Source organism: Apostichopus japonicus, chromosome 11, assembly GCF_037975245.1.
Source record: "Apostichopus japonicus isolate 1M-3 chromosome 11, ASM3797524v1, whole genome shotgun sequence".
Taxonomy (NCBI): domain Eukaryota; kingdom Metazoa; phylum Echinodermata; class Holothuroidea; order Aspidochirotida; family Stichopodidae; genus Apostichopus; species Apostichopus japonicus.
Genome location: NC_092571.1, coordinates 20,295,102 through 20,307,275, shown reverse-complemented (window position 1 = coordinate 20,307,275; position 12,174 = coordinate 20,295,102).

The following is a 12,174-nucleotide window of genomic DNA, read 5'->3' as shown; positions in this document are numbered from 1 at the left end:
GTCTCAAGCATGAATGTATTACGGTACCCTCACAGGATAATACTTCCGTGTCTCAGGTATGCATTTCTTTAATGGAATTATATAACGGACACAGGACAATCTTAGCTATTATATATTTGTATATAGGTGCGTGATTTTTACAAACACCACACGTGAATATGCCAATTTTTTGGCATAATGCTTATTTTCTCAAGCGATATAAATTATTTTCGACATTTCCGTAAAAACTAAACAGTAATGAACGTCGTTTACGTATTATACACAGGGACGTAGCTAAGGCCTGATGATTGAGAGTGGGTATGGGGGGGGGGGGAGAGATGTAGTGGCTGAAATTCCAACTGGATGGGATTTGGAGCCAGAAAATTCCGACTGCTGCCTTGTAACCCGCAGCCCCCCCCCCCCACACCCTACTCGTCAACGATACAGTCAGTGTCAGTCAGTCAGTCAGACACTCCATCTTTCGCGACTGCACTTTGGTTTTTTCGGTACATTTGTACCACTGGCCCTTGATCACTTCACAAATTTATTAATCACTCTGGTTAGCGAGTAAGCAATGAGTATAAGTTATCTGCTTGATAGGCTACATAGACTACCAACAAAAAAAGCTATGTTAATATAACAAAGGGGAAAACTTTTCTTTTTCAACAAATTATATTCGACGACATAGTGAACTACCCCAAAATACAGCGCTTTTTCCTAGCGCGCTTAATATTATTTTCTTGGGGGGGGGGGGGGCTATTTATCACTCACATGAAAAAAATTAAATTGTTCACTTCATTCCAACTGAGCATTGGGAATGAAGTGAACAGTTAAACATTTTGCAGAAAAATGTTGAGTTGACGAGATACGATAAGTTGCCAATTAAACATTTTGCAGAAAATTTTACAATTGCTCAATTGGGATGAAGTGAACAATTGAACATTTTGCCAAAAACATGTCCAATTAACGAGATAAGATAAGTTGTCAATTGAACATTTTGCAGACAATTTTTCAATTGCTCAGATGGAACGAAGTCAACAAGTGAACAATTTGCAGCAAAATGTCCAATACACGAGATATGATAAGTTGTCAATTAAACATTTTTCAAAAATTGTTCAATTGCTCAGTTTAAGCAACTAAGCAATCCAACATTTTTCTGTTTTTTTTTTTTTTGGGGGGGGGATAAGATTTTATCTTGTTATTTTAACAATTTACTGAAAAATTTCACTTTATGGGCAAAGTTTTTCTTATGTTGATGGTCATTTTAAGCTTCCGTAGAATAGCATTGAGGGTTTTAATTGTATACGTTGTACAGTAGTTTATTAGCGTTTTTTTTTAGAGTATTCAAAATCACACGAAGTTTTGTATGGTGGAGTATAAGAACCGCGAGATACAATTTCTTAATATGACAAGGAAAACGTGGTAAATATGACTGATTAAAGGTCAAGTTTGACCGAAAATTGTAGGTCACTCACAAATAGCAAGAATTTATGAAAAATAGAGTTCGACAGTCGGAAACATTAGAGTGCCACAGTCGGAAATTCCGTACTCATAAGCGTACGTATACAATTTTAATCTAAGGCTGATGGGTACAGTTTCTTCCTCGTTATTATCCCCCACTATAATTTTCAGTTGATATATGTAATCAACATATTATGTTAGATTAAAAGTAAGTATAGGTATCATCAACCTATATATGAAATTGATCGCAGAGTCAATCAGGCGTAATAGATTTAGGGAGGGGAAATTGATTGTGGGGTGAGGGGCTTCGAGTTCAAATACGTATACTCATCAAAAGTAGTCTGTAATGGCCCCAAATTACGGCATGCTGTAATTGCTGGAAGTTTTCAAAAAAGTCCTTTCCTGAAGGTGTTCACTCTCCATATTGTTCGCTGACATTATAAACACACACAACAAGATGATTCCCAGTTAGGTAAATTTCCTCCAAGGTGGTTAATAAAACAGTTTAAGAATTTTAACATAAGGTGACCATATTTTAATATGTAGCATATATTGGACCAATAAATCATACTTAGTATGATAGTAATATTTAGTAGTGTAGGGTCTACTCGTTTGTATTGGGCTAGTGAAGTTGCATATAACAAGGTTTGAACCTAACTGGAGACCAAAACTTCCCGGTATGTAACACTTTCGAAAAATAAATGAAGAGGCGCGGGAGGGGGGGGGGGGGGAGGTCGGTGGTCGGACAGAGGATTCAAGAAAGTATGTAATATATTGGCTTCTTAAATAGTGCAGTTCCTAAAGGGTCTACTCGTTTGTATTGGATTTTAATGCCTTCTAAATCGCTTAATTTTCAAACATTTTCTGTGAAGACTACTATATTTCAGTCATACTTTCCCAAGCGTGGGCACAATTCCCCTAAGCGTGGGCACAATAAAGTTACTGTCACACATGCATGTTAACCAATATGTATATTTGTATCTATGTATATGTGTCGGGGGGGGGGGGGGGTCGGGTGTCGGAAAGAGGATTCAAGAAAGTATGTAATATATAGGCTTCTTCAATAGTGCAGTTCCTAAAGGGTCTACTCGTTTGTATTGGGTTTTAATTCCTTCTTGCTTAATTTTCAAACGGTTTCTGTGAAGACTACTATATTTCAGTGATACTTTCCCAAGCGTGGGCACAATTCTCCTAAGCGTGGGCACAATAAAGTTACTGTCACACATGCATGTTAACCACTGGCGGATCCAGGGCCTTTGTTTGGGAGGGGCCAAAGTGGCATTAGAGTGATATTGGGGAGGGGTCTAAGGGGAGGGGGTGCCCCTTCCCCTTTGGAAAATTTTCTATTGCTGATTGCCCTCAGATGCAATTTGGTGCGACAAAAGTGTACAATGGTGATGTTTATTTACTTCTAAAAAAAATGTTTCCCAGGTGTAATTTTCTAAAATATTTATAAAACAAAGTTGGGATCATCTTTCTCAAGAAATTTTATTTCTCATAGGTTATAAATTTCTTACAACCAGCCTGTAACTGCAAAATGGTGTTAAACTGTAAATCCTCATGCTCATACATTTACATAGCTCCCAACTCTTGAGAAGGCAAATGCTGGTCCATGCCACGACTCGCCGTCCTGGGGGAGGGGTATAAGGGGAGGGGGTGTTTGGAATCCTGGTGATGCCTACATGTAAAATGGTGGCACTTAGAAAGGCTTTTGTCACCCAAAATTTTCTGAGAGATATGCATTTTTTTGTGTGTAACCTCAATAAATTGAATAGTAGGTGATAATTCATTCTTTCCCGTGGCATGAAAATGTTCGCTGCTCGCCCCAATGAAAAGAAATACAGGCTAATTTGAGGTTCAAATGATGCTGTAAAGGAGGTTTTATACTCTATTATGCTAAATGCTAAAGAAATGATGGTTGCTAAGTCAAAATTTGATACAAATTTTTGTATGTATACTTGACAATTACAATGCGGTTTTTTCGGACGCTTGTGGGGGGCAGCGGGTTTAGGTGTTAGAATGCGGGTCTAATTCTCGCGAATTGCGGGTCAGTTGGGAGCTCTGCATTTAATTTTAAACCAGAAAACGAAAAGGTTTAGACTAGTCTACCACTGCTAATCCTCTCGATTTTTTTAATTTCCAATCATATGATTTAGCGGATGTTCGGAAACACTTTTTGGCTCACCTTTGGGGGGGGGCATGGCCCCCCTTGGCCCCCCTTGGATCCGCCAGTGATGTTAACCAATATGTATATGGGTATATATGTATATGTGTCGGGGGGGGGGGGGTCGGGTGTCGGAAAGAGGATTCAAGAAAGTATGTAATATATAGGCTTCTTAAATAGTGCAGTTCCTAAAGGGTCTACTTGTTTGTATTGGGTTTTAATGCCATCTAAATCGCTTAATTTTCGAACAGTTTCTGTGAAGACTACTATATTTCAGTCATACTTTCCCAAGCGTGGGCACAATTCCCCTAAGCGTGGGCACAATAAAGTTACTGTCACACATGCATGTTAACCAATATGTATACATGTGTATACATGTATATGTGCCGGGGGAGGGGGGGGGGTCGGGGTGGGAAAGAGGATTCAAGAAAGTATGTAATATATAGGCTTCTTAAATAGTGCAGTTCCTAAAGGGTCTACTCGTTTGTATTGAGTTTTAATGCCTTCTAAATCGCTTAATTTTCGAACAGTTTCTGTGAAGACTACTAGATTTCAGTCATACTTTCCCAAGCGTGGGCACAATTCTCCTAAGCGTGGGCACAATAAAGTTACTGTCACACATGCACGTTAACCAATATGTATATGTGTATATATGTATATGTGTCGGGGGGTGGGGGGTCGGGTGTCGGAAAGAGGATTCAAGAAAGTATGTAATATTCTTTAATAGTGCAGTTCCTAAAGGGTCTACTCGTTTGTATTGGGTTTTAATTCCTTCTTGCTTAATTTTCAAACGGTTTCTGTGAAGACTACTATATTTCAGTGATACTTTCCCAAGCGTGGGCACAATTTCCCTAAGAGTGGGCACAATAAAGTTACTGTCACAAATGCATGTTAACCAAAATGTGTATATATGTATATGTGTCGGGGGGGGGGGTGGGTCGGGGGTCGGACAGAGGATTCAAGAAAGTATGTAATATATAGGCTTCTTAAATAGTGCAGTTCCTAAAGGGTCTACTTGTTTGTATTGGGTTTTAATGCCATCTAAATCGCTTAATTTTCGAACAGTTTCTGTGAAGACTACTATATTTCAGTCATACTTTCCCAAGCGTGGGCACAATTCTCCTAAGCGTGGGCACAATAAAGTTACTGTCACACATGCATGTTAACCAATATGTATATGGGTATATATGTATATGTGTCAGGGGGGGGGGGTGGGCCGGGTGTCGGAAAGAGGATTCTAATATAAAGGCTTCTTTAATAGTGCAAAGCATGGGCACAATAAAGTTACTGTCACACGTGCATGTTAACCAATATGTATAGCCTATGTGTAGTGTATGCGGCTGCGTACATTATACATATGTTGTCTATGTATATATGTTAATCGTACATATGTCTGTATCTGAGACTGTATCTGTGGACTGTAATGGCCGCAAATTAAGCAACTTGCAATAATTGCTAGGAATGTTCAAAAAATACTTTCCTTGGAGGTCTTCGCTCTCCAAATTGTTCTCAGACATTCTTAATGAACACAAAAGATGACTGAATGTCTAGTGAGGTAATTTTTCTTCCAACGAGGTAATATAACCGTTTAAGAATATTGACCAGGGGTGAGGTGACCATTTTTGAATATATGGCATATATGGGCCAATACAGCATACTTTAATCCTTCTACATAACCTATATTAGTTGCATATAACAAGTTTGAACCTAACTGGACACCCAAACTTCTCCGTAGCAACGTAAACACCTTCGAAAATTAAACGGGTGAGAGGGGGGGGGGGGTCGGAGTGTTTGAAAGAGAATATAAGAAAGTATATGATGTATAGGCTTTTGTCTCACTTGCATTTTTTTCATGGGGCCTTCTCGTTTGTACATGATGTAATGCCTTCCAAATTGTTAAAGAACAGGTTTTATGACAACTAGCCTAATATATTCCAATCATACTTTCCCAAGCGTGGGCACAATTCCCTAAGCGTGGCACAATACGGATCATATGTATATATGTGTGTGTGTAGTGTACGCGGCTGCGTGCAGTACACGTTGTATATGTTCATTTTAATCGTTACGTCTGTATCTAGCCGGTAAGCAATAGGCCCTACCTACAAGTTGTTTTTCATTCTAGATATTAATCTTCGTGGCATTGTTCCACTAATTTTGAGGTGAATGTTTGTAAAACGTTTCCATGTTTGAATTCAGAGTTCAATAACATTATCTACAATAGAAAATTTTCAATAGAAATGAACGTGGAACACATTTCTGGCGTCAACATGTGTCATTTATTTACACTTGCTTTCTATCGCTGCAACAGAAACATTTGCAGCAATGAATGAGAGAGGAAAGGGAGAGCAAAATCGTTATTAAGTTGTCGCATTCCTGCAGTAAAGAGTGCACCGTCTTAACTACAAATTTATAAATATATACTTTGTACCTCGTAAAACGTGTTTGGTAAAGTATATGTTCTTTACTTTGAATCTTTTACTTGCAATTGTTTAGATTTTACACCCCAATACAAAACCAGTATATCCCGCTCCAAAGGTTTGCTGTTTTGGCCCCTTATATACCAGGTATTCAAATATGGTCACCTTTGATACAAAAAAAATATATATTGTATTTGTATTACCACCCTTGAGGAAATTAACATTCAGTCAATATTATGTCTTTAATTTAGAAAGTATGAGAACAATTTGGAAAGTAAAGACCTCCTGGAAGGTAATTTTTGTAAACTTCTTGCAGTTATATATGGGTGCTATAATTTGTGGCATATGCAGACTATAAGATAAGTGTGTTATATACATGTGCACATAATGGTAGCAGTGTTATATATATGAGCTGTTAATGTTACCCTAAAACTGTGGCTTTCTAGGCATTAACCCATCATTTCATGCTCACGACCCGACCTATAGCCAGATTGTTTAACAGGTGAGTTACAACTCCCTGATTTAACTAGTAATTGGCTAGGAAGCACATTAACGCAGGAGGATCGCCATCCTTTTGGAAATTTTCCAGTTCATATACTTCCTTAATGGGGTGTAAGAGAATGTATAGTAAACGCTGATACGTGTGCGAAAATTATCAAAGGAGAAAACAACCTCCCCGTGTGAAAAGAAAACAAAGAACAATAAGAAAGCAGACGTTAATTCAGTAAGAGTATACTATTACTTTCAAACGTAAATAGTATCAGCAGGGAGTTGTTATGCAACTCCCTGGTATTAGTCAGCCATACATTTCGTATGCTATTCGCGGTCACATTATTAACCCTCCTGTTGTCATGTAAGCAGCTTTGACCGCGTTTGAAAACAAGCGCGTTTTTTCATGCTAGTTTTGCTGTCGTTTGATTGGAGGATGAACAGCGACTGTTCAGGGAGGTCCAAAATATCACCTCCCTGATCAACAGATGAGGGTTGTTCATTGCGGTTTCACAAATTCTCTACAACAAACCAATTGCATGCACTGTTCTGTTTGATACAGTATAAGGCAGGCCGTATCGTGTATTTTCATTGTTGTATCTGCATATGCATCAAGAAGCAGATAAACCAAACACGTACCATACTAATCGGACATAAATAATAATAATAATAAATAATAAGAAACGTCAGGCCAACTTACTTTAACACATAAATAATTATACATAAAAAAGTTAGACAGACAGATGAGGAGACCCGTGTATGTGTCTTCTCATCTGTTTTCTCATGATTCCAGCGGTAGGGATAAGAATATCGATCAGCCATGCCATAGCGCCAAACTTAATTCTTTTTGATGGTGAGCTGTTTGTTGAGGTATTATGATCGAGGACCCGCAACGTGAATTACGTAACTTACCAAAATGAGCAACCACGAGGAACTTTGCTGACACTCTCATAGAATTAGCTTGAGGAGTTTTGTTGGTTCGACGGCTGCACGTATATATATATATATATATATATATATATATATATATATATATATATATATATATATATATATATATATATATAAATATATAAATATATATATATAAATATATAAATATATAAATATATATATATAAATATATAAATATATATATATATATATATATATATATATATATATATATATATATATATATATATATATATATATATATATATATATATATATATATATTATAACTGAACAAAGTATGAGAAATACATTGTGAGGTACATATGGTTGTATGTGCAAGCCATGCACATTCACATTGAAAGATATATTCTGTATTAGAACAATATCAGATATTCAAATATGGTCATCTTTGGTCAAATCCTTTAACTTTTTTATATTACCACGTGCACCCTGAAGGAAATTTACCTCACTGGACATTCAGTCATCTTGTATGTCCATTTACTAGAATTTCAAGAGAACACTTTGGAAGAGTTAAAAACTTCCCTTTTTGAAAACTTCTAGCAAGTACTTTAGCATGCTATAATTACAGACGAACATATAATGAACCGAATAGGCAGATGATTGTCTCGGTAAAAATTACCCGTCGGTATAAATTAAATGTGACGTATATGGGCGTTGTAACCATACCGTAATCACGTTCTGTGTATTTTTTGAAATTTCCGACGCTTAAGTTAATATTAATCATCTCTTAAATTCCGAATCTTTATTGAGTCAACGTAAGCGATGTTGATGTAATCATGCTGTACTGACACTCGTGGTATGTGTATGCTCTGGAATTTCCGACGCATACGTGAATCTTAATCTTCCCGTAAATTCCGAATTCAGTGGAGATTACATTCAACGTAAACGCAATGCGTAAGTTGGTGTAATCATGCTGTAATCCCGTGGTGTGCATGCTTCGAAATTTCCGACGTGTATATCCTAAACATGCCGTACTGTGCCTGTTTCAGGTGAACGAAAATAACTTAAACTTGACGTTTAAGGATTTCGTAATCAATACGTAAACGCTGAAATGAACGTATTTGGGTATTTGTAAGTTAATTGTAAATATACAGTAAATTTTTAACTGCACTCGTTTCAGCCAACGTAAATGTTGAAATTTTGTTCATGAGATGCAGTCACAGGGTAATATCATTATCGGAAAGATTGACATGAGAATTGTGTCCAGTGTTTTATTTCATGGAACAATCAACGTTAACGTCATGCTTAAGTTTGGCGTAAGTTTGTTGTAAACGCGTTGAATCTATGCTCCGAGTTTCCGATGTGTAAGATAATCGTAATCCTGTCGTAAATTTCTTCGTGGCGAGATTAAGGTCAACGTAAACGTGTAGAAGAAATAAGTTTTAATAAATACGAAAGTAATTATTAACTTCCGATATGTAAGTTGTCATAAACGTAACGGAAATCTGTTGTTCCGTGTTTACAATGTTTACGGATGCGTAAACACATCGTAAACGCGTTGTTCCAAAATGTACGGGTTTCCGATGTTTAAGGTGACCGTAAGCAAGACGTAAACATCCAAGGACTGTGCTTACGATAACTTAAATGCGTGTCTTTTTCCCGTGTAGGATGTATTATGCGGTATTTGTCCCATATGGCTTGCCATATATGTCACATCCTCTATGTAACAAACCACATGAATGTAAGCGTTTTTCTGGTTGAATTTAGCGTAATCGCATCCTGAAGGTGACCTAGACCTTACATGAGAGGAAATTGCGCGTGCCCAATTTAGCTCATTTATAGCTAAAACTAGCAGAATTTATTTTCAGGACAATTCACGATATTTTAAAGTTTAAGCGTACCAAGGTTAAAAACAATTACGAAGTGTATTATTTTGGTATGTGAGAATGTCAAGTTGCCACCCTTTTTCTTACTAATTTTCCTTTTCTTCATTACATCGTTACTTGATAAATCATTTATGTGCTTACTTGAGACTATAAGTATAAGGCTCTATATTTTGTACTGGTGTATGTTAATTCTACCAGGAAGCTCCAATGATGAGGCACAGCTTCATGGCTTCACCATGTTTCCTAATACGAGCAAAAAACCCACAGAGAGCCGGATCGGGCACCAGGGTACAAAAATGCCAGCGGTTCCCCTTTTTGACACTCTTCATTTATCTTTAGGTATAGTATATGAACATGAGAATACACCATTATTTCCCCATATTTCAGCGGCCTCTCAATATTTTCCGAACCCCTAATTGACCCCGGGTATCAGGGCTGTCGTCCCCTGACCTCGCCCGTGTTGTCAGGCATGCTGTAAGCCACTACCAACATAGAAGAAACAACGCCCACCCCTAATCTTCTTCTGATTCAAATTGAATGACACAATCCGCCGCGCCTTGAGCAACCTTCCGGGTGGATATGCGCGCGTTATACATCACTATTATTATTATTTTGTTTATCTTATGTTTGACACAAATTCTGTGATAAAAATCTCCCCTTCGTCTACTGCCCTTCCATTCCCTGTCTCTTAAAGAAGGTACATATTCAATTTATATTTAATGAAACACATGTTGGGGTGGTGGTGGGGGGGGGGGTAACGTTTGGCGTCACAGTGCCAAATTCAGGAGAAACCTTTGTGCTTTCATTTCACTCTTGTTTTTAACACTTCACAATAATGACAAAGGTAACGAACGTTGCAATATTTACAAAACCCACGTCTGTGAAATAACTTAAAGGAAAGAATAACGAACACAAACACACACGCACATACACACACATTCACGTTTAACCAAGTACTATAGTGACGCTGTGATGTCATATTTAGACTCTTTCTAGTCACCTCAGTGCAGAAAGGAATATAAAACCTACATATATTTCGTAAATATGATAATAATATATAATTAGAACTTAAATTCATACACAAACCCTAATATCATTATTAATCTATGTGTGATAGAGATAACTGTCATCAACAACTTCCACAAACAGCTACTACAATTGTTTTTATTCCATTTCGGATATATCACATATTTAATGTTTCTTCGTACACAAGGCTGAAGACTTGATCAAGTCTAAATATGACATCATCGAGCCACACTTTGAGCTTCAATCTATTACTATGTTTTTGTATAGGATTTCTTCATTTAAATTCAAAACTTATTGTCTGTGATGAATATTCATGAGTTTGCAAAATGCTCAATGCTAAAAATAGATGCATGGGTATTGATTTCAGTTTTATAAATATGAAAATATGAAAAGAAAAACTCAGAGATAGTAAAAGCATTTCAGATCCTATAGTATAGCACATAATCGTAGATTTACAAAGTGACAGCTCCCAGCCACACCACCATTTTTAACCTATAGGTTTATATATCAAAACTTTGACTTTTACTCACTTTATATAAATTACGCGTATAAACCTCCAAAATTCTGCTGTAAATTCGCTAGCTTGCATTACCATCCCTCTGTGCCCCCCCCCCCGCCCCTGACTTTATATAAATTACGCGTATAAACCTCCAAATTTATGCTGTTCAATTCGCTAGCTTTGATTACCATCCCTCTGTACGCCCCCACCGCCAATATGTTGCTGTCCCCATCCACTTCCAAATTTCTGACAACGCCCATTGATCAACTGCATTCTCGTTTTGCGTGGGATTGCTATCTGACTTTGGTCTCATCGGTGGAAGTTGGCAACCAGTTATAATGCAAAAAAAGCTGCTTTAAAAATGCACAAAAAAAAATGATATCAACACTGCATCGCTTTGTTTAACGCTTTAATATCTCCGAGGGAAATTAAACTTTACAGGAATATCGATCCACTCAATTCTGGTCACGTAGAACTCATTTGGTAAATCGATCGGACGACTAGACAATTTGTCATGTGTAAGAAGTATACGTAAGTGCCGCAGACGATTTCCGTGAAAGGCGGGAAGACAATTATATACTACGGATCGCAACGAGTAATTTTAGCATAATTATACACAGCGTTACTTTCCCTGAGTCACAACACATGTAGACATATATATGTATGGCAGGCATAATACTGAATTATTATAAGCAACGCACTCATTACGTGCATGCGATTTCCAAGAGATAGGACGGTGATATCATTGAGGAATTTAAGGAGATTATGGTTTTCAGAATGATAGCAAAGTTGAACCGTTTGTAGTAATAACGGTATAGGCTATATGTTCTTCAACTATAAGTAACAATACGACCTGGTTTTAGTACAATAGGACCTAATAAGACAAAACCTGTCAATGCAGAATTTGTTAGAGAAATATATAAACGAGATGAAAACCTCAAGGGTATTTGCTTGAATTTTCTTAATTTTAAAATAAAAATCGGGATTTATTACCCATGTATGTAACTGCAAACATACATACATACATACATACATACATACATACATACATACATACATACATACATACATACATACATACATACATACATACATACATACATACATACATACATACATACATACATACATACATACATACATACATACATACATACATACATACATACATACATACATACATACATACATACATACATACATACATACATACATACATACATACATACATACATACATACATACATACATACATACATACATACATACATACATACATACATACATACATACATACATACATACATACATACATACATACATACATACATACATACATACATACATACATACATA